This window comes from Durio zibethinus, chromosome 3 (assembly GCF_047325235.1).
Source record: "Durio zibethinus cultivar Kanyao isolate XHJ-2024 chromosome 3, ASM4732523v1, whole genome shotgun sequence".
Taxonomy (NCBI): Eukaryota; Viridiplantae; Streptophyta; class Magnoliopsida; order Malvales; family Malvaceae; genus Durio; species Durio zibethinus.
Genome location: NC_143164.1, coordinates 26,665,001 through 26,672,500, shown reverse-complemented (window position 1 = coordinate 26,672,500; position 7,500 = coordinate 26,665,001). Strand labels below are relative to the sequence as shown.

General features: G+C 52.4%; 1 pseudogene; it reads left to right on the top strand.

Annotated features, from left to right (window-relative positions):
- LOC149519671 (25S ribosomal RNA) overlaps window positions 1-759 on the top strand; it is a 1,859-nt pseudogene extending 1,100 nt beyond the window's left edge.
- Window positions 760-7,500: the final 6,741 nt, after the last annotated feature.

Sequence of the window (7,500 nt, the reverse complement as noted above, 5' to 3'; positions counted from 1 at the left end):
GGGCCATTTTTGGTAAGCAGAACTAGCGATATGGGATGAACTAGAAGTCGGGTTACGGTGCCCAACTACGCACTAACCCAGAACCCACAAAGGGTGTTGGTCGATTAAGACAGCAGGACGGTGGTCATGAAAGTCGAAATCCGCTAAAGAGTGTGTAACAACTCACCTGCTGAATCAACTAGCCTCGAAAATGGATGGCACCTAAGCGCATGACCTATACCCGGTCGGTGAGGCAAGGGCCAGGCCCTGATGAGTAGGAGGGCGCAGCGGTCACTGTAAAAACTTGGGGCACGAGCCCGGGTGGAGCTACCGTCAGTGTAGATCTTGGTGGTAGTAGCAAATATTCAAATTAGAACTTTGAAGGTCGAAGAAGGGAAAGGTTCCATGTGAACGGCACTTGCACATGGGTTAGTCGATCCTAAGAGACAAGGGAAGCCCGTCCGACAGTGCGTCCCGCGCGAGCTTCGAAAGGGAATCGGGTTAAAATTCTTGAACCGGGATGCGACGGCTGACGGCAACGTTAGGGAGTCCAGAGACATCGACGGGGGCTTTCAGAAGAGTTATCTTTTCTGTTTAACAGCCTGCCCACCCTAGAAATGGCTCAGCTAGAAGTAGGGTCCAATGGTCGAAAAAGCACCGCACGTCACGTGGTGTCCGGTGCACCCCTGGTGGCCTTTGAAAATTTGGAGGACCGAGTGCCATCTATGCCTGGTCGTACTCATAATCGCATCAAGTCTCCAAGGTGAACAGCCTCTGGTCGATGGAACAATGTAGGCAAGGGAAGTCGACAAAATGGATCCGTAACCTCAGGAAAAGGATTGGCTCTGAGAGCTGGGCATGGGGGTCCCAGTCTCAAACCTGTCGGCTATAGGTGCACTGCTCGAGCTGCTCCCATAGTGAGAGTGGGTCACCACATGCCAACCGAGGGATGGACTGGGAATGGCTCCCTCAGGGGCCTTCCTCGGGCCATCTCATCTGCTTGGGGGACAACTTCTTCTACGTCTGGAAGTTAATGGCGCCAAGTGCGCAAGCAGTGCACCACTACCGTCATCTCTTTCTCTTGGGTCGTGTACTTATGCTCAATCTCATTTAGCTTCCTGTTCTCGAACGTGACTGGACGTCCCTCCTACATCAACACACCTCTTATGGCAAAGTCTGATGCATTCGTATGCACCTTATACGGCTTGGCATGGTCTGGCAAGGCCAAGACTGGCTCTTCGGTCATAGCCCGCTTTAACCTGTCAAAAGCTTCATGGCACCCTGCGTTTCACTCCCATACTCTCACTTTCTTGAGCAAGTCAGTCAATGGCGTGGCTATTGCTGAGTGACCTTTGATGAAACGCCTGTAGCAGTTAACCAGCCCGAGGAATGATCTCAACTCAGTGGCCTTGGCTGGCGGTTACCACTCCAAGATGGCCTGTATCTTGCCTTAATCCATGCATATCCTGCCACCTCCCACTATGTGGCCAAGGAACGGGATCTCCTGCTGGGTGAATGAGCACTTATCCCTCTTGACAAACAGCTTGTGCACCCACAACACCTCTAACACCTATCTCAAGTGGTCTACATGCTCTCTCAAAGTTTGGCTATAGATCACAATGTCATCTAAATAAACCACAACAAACTGATCAAGGAATGACTGAAGTACCTTGTTCATAAGGGTGCAGAATGTTGCTGGGGCATTCGTGAGTCTGGAAGGCATCACCAAGAACTCATACAAACCATACCGAGTGACACATGCTGTCTTTGGCTCATCTCCCTCTGTGATCCTAACTTTATAGTAGCCTGACCTGAAATCCAGCTTGGTGAACCACCTTGTGCTCCCAAGTTGATCGAACAAGTTCGTAATGAGTGGGATGGGGTACTTGTTCTTGATGGTCAGCTTGTTCAAAGCCCGATAGTCTATGCACAGCCGCAACGACCCATCATGCTTGCACTAGAATAGAACCGGTGCACCATAGGGTGCCTTCGATGGCCTGATAAAGACAGCATCAACTAACTCTTTGAGCTGTTTCCTTAACTCCTCCAACTCTGGTGGAAACATTCGGTAAGGGGCTCTGGCTGGTGGTTTGGCCTCAGACACTAGCTCGATCTTGTGGTCCACCTCCCTCTTAGGTGGTAGCTTGCTAGGCAGCTTTGCGGGCATCACATCACTAAACGTCTTCAGCACCTTTAGCACCTTTAGCACCTTCAAAGGTGACTCGGTCTCCTTTTCCCTTGGCTTATCATATTTTAGGGCTGCCAAGAAGGTGTCTTCTTGTCTGCTTACCACTTTGGCAAATTGGATGGCTGACACCACCTGTGACCCAACTCTAGACCCTCTCCTCAATGGCACTAGGCATTGGCACCTTGCATCCAAGATGCAAACACAATCGGCAAAAGGCACAATGAGGGCATTAATCGGAATAAGGAAATCTAACCCAATCACAAACTCATAGTCGTCAAGGGGTATTACCTCAATGGTCTCCTTGCCTTTCCAGTCTCCAAGCTGTAACTCCACTCCCCGTGCTACTCCAATGGCTGGAACCTCCTTGGAGTTACTGTTTTAATGGTACCAATCCTTTTCTGCACCTTTAGTCTGAGTTTTCAGGCTCTATCACCTGAAATAAAAAGATGTGAGGCACCTGTGTCCACCGGTGCACTCACCTTCTGACCCGTAACCATCAATCCATAAACATCAAGCCCTTTGGCTTATGGCTCCCCTTACTCTGGATAGCATTAAGCACCAAAGACCCAAGCTTTGTTGCCCTTGACTCTGGCTCTTCGTCAGACTCCTTGTCTACAGTAGCTAGCTTGCCCTTCTACGGGCAATTACGCGCTATGTGGCTCCCTCTACATAGGTAGCATGCTAGTGGCTCTCAGTCCCCCTTTGCTTTCCACTTGCATGCTGGTGGCTTCCTCTCGCCATCCTTGGTTGAACGGTCTCGGTCCCCATCCTTGGACTTCCGGTCATGGTCCTTCCCCTTAGACTGCTTCTTTCGATCCCTATCATCCCTGCCCTTACCCTTGGGCTTGGTAGACTCGAACTTGTTCAGAGGCTTGAACTCTATCAAGGCTTCGACAGTAGTCATGGCTTTAGCCAAGTCATGAACTCCCCTCCTTTGTAGCTTATGCTTCACCCACGGCTTCAGCCCATCCATGAAAGCAAATAAGGTGTCTTTCTCACCTAGATATGAGATCTGTAGCATTAGTTCAGAGAATTTTTGGACATACTCCTTTATGTCCCCTTGCTGGCTCAGCCTGCGCAACTTTGCCCGTGCCTCATCATTAGCATACTCTACCCAGGTTCTTTGAACTCCTTTTTGAACTCTACCCAGGTTCCAATCTTGGCACTCCCACGCCTGACATCATCACACCTGTGCCTCCACCATAATAAGGCTACATCAGTGAGATACATAGCAGCGGTGCTTACCTTTATCGCCTCGTCTTGCATGCCCATGGCCTGGAAATACTGCTCAATACCCTAAAGGTAGTTGTTTACTTCCTTGGCCTCCCTAGTCCCCTTGAACTCTTTAGGCTTGGGGACATCCAATCTGGATTTGGACACTCCAACAAACATGCCATTCCGCATGGCAGTCTTGCAAGCAATGAACTCACTAGTAAGCTCTTCCATCCGCTGGCACATGGCCTCCATGCCATCACGCAAGGTCAGCACTTCAGCCTCCAAGGCCTTATTCTTCTGGGTGATCACGTCCATGCCTTTTTTAAGAGCAGCTTCCAGCTCACTTTGGATCTCCTCCCCTATAGAGTCTAGCGATGCAATGTGAGTCTCTACTTTCTCAAGCTTTTCCCCCATGTCACCCACAGTCACCTCCACTTTGGCCAGCCTACCGTCAATGGTAGACCAGATATCTCTAGAACTGGCTTTCTTGCTTCTTCCATGCCCATGCTCCTGGGCCTCTAGTTGTTGGCTAGGAACGTCGCTTTAGGATGCCATTTCTTCAATCACGATCTAACCTGCACAACACAAACACATAGAATCGAACTTGCTATGATACCAACTATCAGGGGCTTTGACCTTAGACTCAGAAACCGTGCGACCTTAGGCTTGGAATCTCTTCTTTTATGCCTAAGTCAGCCTAAAACACAAGTGTGCAGGCACTAGAACAACGAGAAGGGCTGATTACGCAAGTTAAAGAGAAACAGGATAAGAAGCCAGAATTCTGGAAATGCTCTTGTATTCACTGAAACAGAAGTGTTTGATGGTGTACAAATGAGGGTGGAGCAGCCCTCTATTTATAGTTGAGGCTCCAGCCACACTTAATGGCAATATCCCTAGAATAAAGGCTAAAATCAAGGGATTATACAGATTACAACCAATCAGGATGCTAACTCCTAATTTTCAAGGTCAACCAAATCTGCCAGGATGCTCCTGCTAATCCTACTTGCTTCCAAAAGCTTCCCTTGTGTGTCCAGCACCTTGGAACCTTCTGGATGTGGTGCGGGTAGCTTGTATGCCAGGCCTTGGTCTCATGGGCTGGCCTGCAAGGTGGGCGGGCGTTCTGACCTCGTTTGCTAGGCCTTGTACATAGATACCCACCAGCACGCCTGGTCTGTGGGCCTCAACCTCTAGCTCACCTGCTGGTGCGCCCGATATGCCTGGTACGCATGCCTAGGGTGTGACACAGGGGTTGCCTCAAACACCATCGGCACGTGCCGGGCCTTGGTGCGGGCGGTTGCCTCGAGCACCAGCGGCACTAGCCAACCCTTGGTGCGGGCAGTTGCCTCGACCACCATCGGCACAAGATGGCCCCTAGTGCGGGCGGTTGGGTCGAACACCACCGGCACATGCTGGGCCTTGGTGCAGGCGGTTGCCTCGACCACCATTGGCACATGCTGGGCTTTGGTGCGGGCGGTTGCCTCGACCACCATCAGCAGAAAATGGCCTCTGGTACGGGCGATTGCCTCGAGCACCATCGATACAAGCCGACCCTTGGTGCGAGCTCTTGCCTCGACCACCATCGATAGAAGATGGCCCCTGGTACAGGCAGTTGCCTCGACCACCATCAGTACAAGTCGACCCTTGGTGTGGGGTCTTGCCTTGACCACCATCGGTAAAAGATGGCCCCTGGTATAGACGATTGCCTCGACCACCATCGACAAAAAATGGCGCCTAGTACGGGCGGTTACCTCGGCCACCATCTGCATAAGGCGACCCTTGGTATGGGCGGTTACCTCGACCACTATCGGCACAAGATGACCCTTGGTGCGGGCAGTTGCCTCGACCACCATCGGCACAAGATGGCCCCTGGTACGGGCGGTTGTGTCGACCACCATTGGCACATACCGGGCCTTGGTGCAGGCGGTTGCCTCAAACACCATCGGCACGTGCTAGGCCTTGGTGGGGGCGGTTGCCTCGACCACCATCTACTAGAAGATGGCCCTTGGTGCGAGCGGTTGCCTCGACCACCATCGACACATGCTGGGCCTCGGTGAGGGAGGTTACCTCGAACACCATCGGCACGTGCTAGGCCTTCGTACGGGTGGTTGCCTCGAGCACCATCGACACAAGCCGGCCCTTTGTGTAGGCTCTTGCCTCAACCACCATCGACAGAAGATGGCCCCTGGTGCGGGCGGTTGCCTCGAACACCATCGACACGTGCTGGACCTTGGTGCGAGCGGTTGCCTCGACCACCATCGACAGAAGATGGCCCTTAGTGCAGGCGGTTACCTCGAGCACCATCGACACAAGCCGGCCCTTAGTGTGGCCTCTTGCCTCGACCACTATTCGTAGAAGGTGGCCCCTGGTGTGGGCGGTTGCCTCAAACACCATCGGCACATGCCAGGCCTTAGTGGGGGCACATGCCTCGATCTGGTACGGGCGGTTGCCTCGACCACCATCAGCTCACACTGGCCCTTGGTGCGAGCAGTCGTATCGACCACCATCGGCACACGCTGGCCTTTGGTGTGGGCATATGCCCTAACCACCATCGGCACCTACTCACCCTCGGTGCGAGATATGCCTGTTTGGAAAAAGTGTCCCCGTTTCAGACACTTTAACGTCTACTGGTAGCATATCTATAAAATCTCTAATGCTCTTTAGGGGGTGGTGGTTTGGCACCCCCTCTCCCCCCCACGGGGGGAGTAGGTGTGCGTGATGGGCCTCCTAATGTGTACACCTAGGGCAACATCCCTTGAGCAAAATACAAATCGTGCATTCCTTTTGATCGTTTTATCCGGTGACTGGTTGCTCCAGTGATTGATAGGCGTCCATGGCCTCAACCGGTTGGCGTGCATGCGAAAAAGGGAAGCTGAGCTCGAGCCCATGCACGTGACGGATGCTGGCCTAGACCCCAGACCAAGTCCCTGAATCGGGCAACAGCTCTCTGGGGTGGTGCAAGTAAAAGTCGTGGTTGCGGGCTTGGTCCAGCCAGGTCTCTCAGAATTTGACGATCTCACGGTCTTTTCGCGTTGACCACAAAAATGCCTAGGCCTCGACAAGGTCGTGCACGTAGCTGATGCTACCCGAGACCCCAGGAACAAGTCCCTGAATCGGGTAATGTCCCCCTGGGGTGGTGTCAGAGGAGCTCGCACGTGCGGTCCCGATCGGGCCAAGCATTGGTGGTGTCGCTTTATTGTTGCCTGTCGGATGGCAGGGGCAGTTCGTGGCCCTTGCTTGTGTTTTTCTCATGCCAAGCGGTTGTGGTGTGGCCTCGCACATCGTTTCCTCCGCTCGCTCATCGAGTAATCGATCGGGTGGGTTATGGATCGGCGAGCGTAGATGCTGCCACTTGTACGCAATGGGCATATGAGTGGTGCTATGGTTGTGCGTGTTGGCAGGCTCCATGCTCGATGCATCGAATTGTAGACCCGTCATCCTCTTCAATCTCCCCTCATGCGGTCGTCGTACCCAGGGGGCGTGATCGAGATCCTGTGTTGCATACCTGAATCGATGGAAACTGGATGTCTCGCCATCCCTCATCCATTTCGTGTCCTGAGGGGCCATGGGTCGACCGTCAATCGTGGTCGGTGTCCCGAGCACACCACCCAATCCTTCGTGGTCGCATTGGTGCACCGGCATTCAATCGTGCTCTCAGATGCAGAATGTTTAGCGGGCACGGGCTCTCGGCCCCCGTTCATTCGATGCTACGCATTTCATGTGCTCGACACGCATGATGCTTGCGCTCCGCGTCGAGGCCCACACGGTGCCAACGTCCTGAATGAATGCTACCAAGTTGATCCTGCCAGTAGTCATATGCTTGTCTCAAAGATTAAGCCATGCATGTGTAAGTATAAACTAATTCAGACTGTGAAACTGCGAATGGCTCATTAAATCAGTTATAGTTTGTTTGATGGTATCTACTACTCGAATAACCGTAGTAATTCTAGAGCTAATACATGCAACAAACCCCGACTTCTGGAAGGGATGCATTTATTAGATAAAAGGTCAACGCGGGTTATACCCATTGCTCTAATGATTCATGATAACTTGACGGATCACACGGCCTTTGTGCTGGTGATGCATCATTCAAATGTCTACCCTATCAACTTTCGATGGTA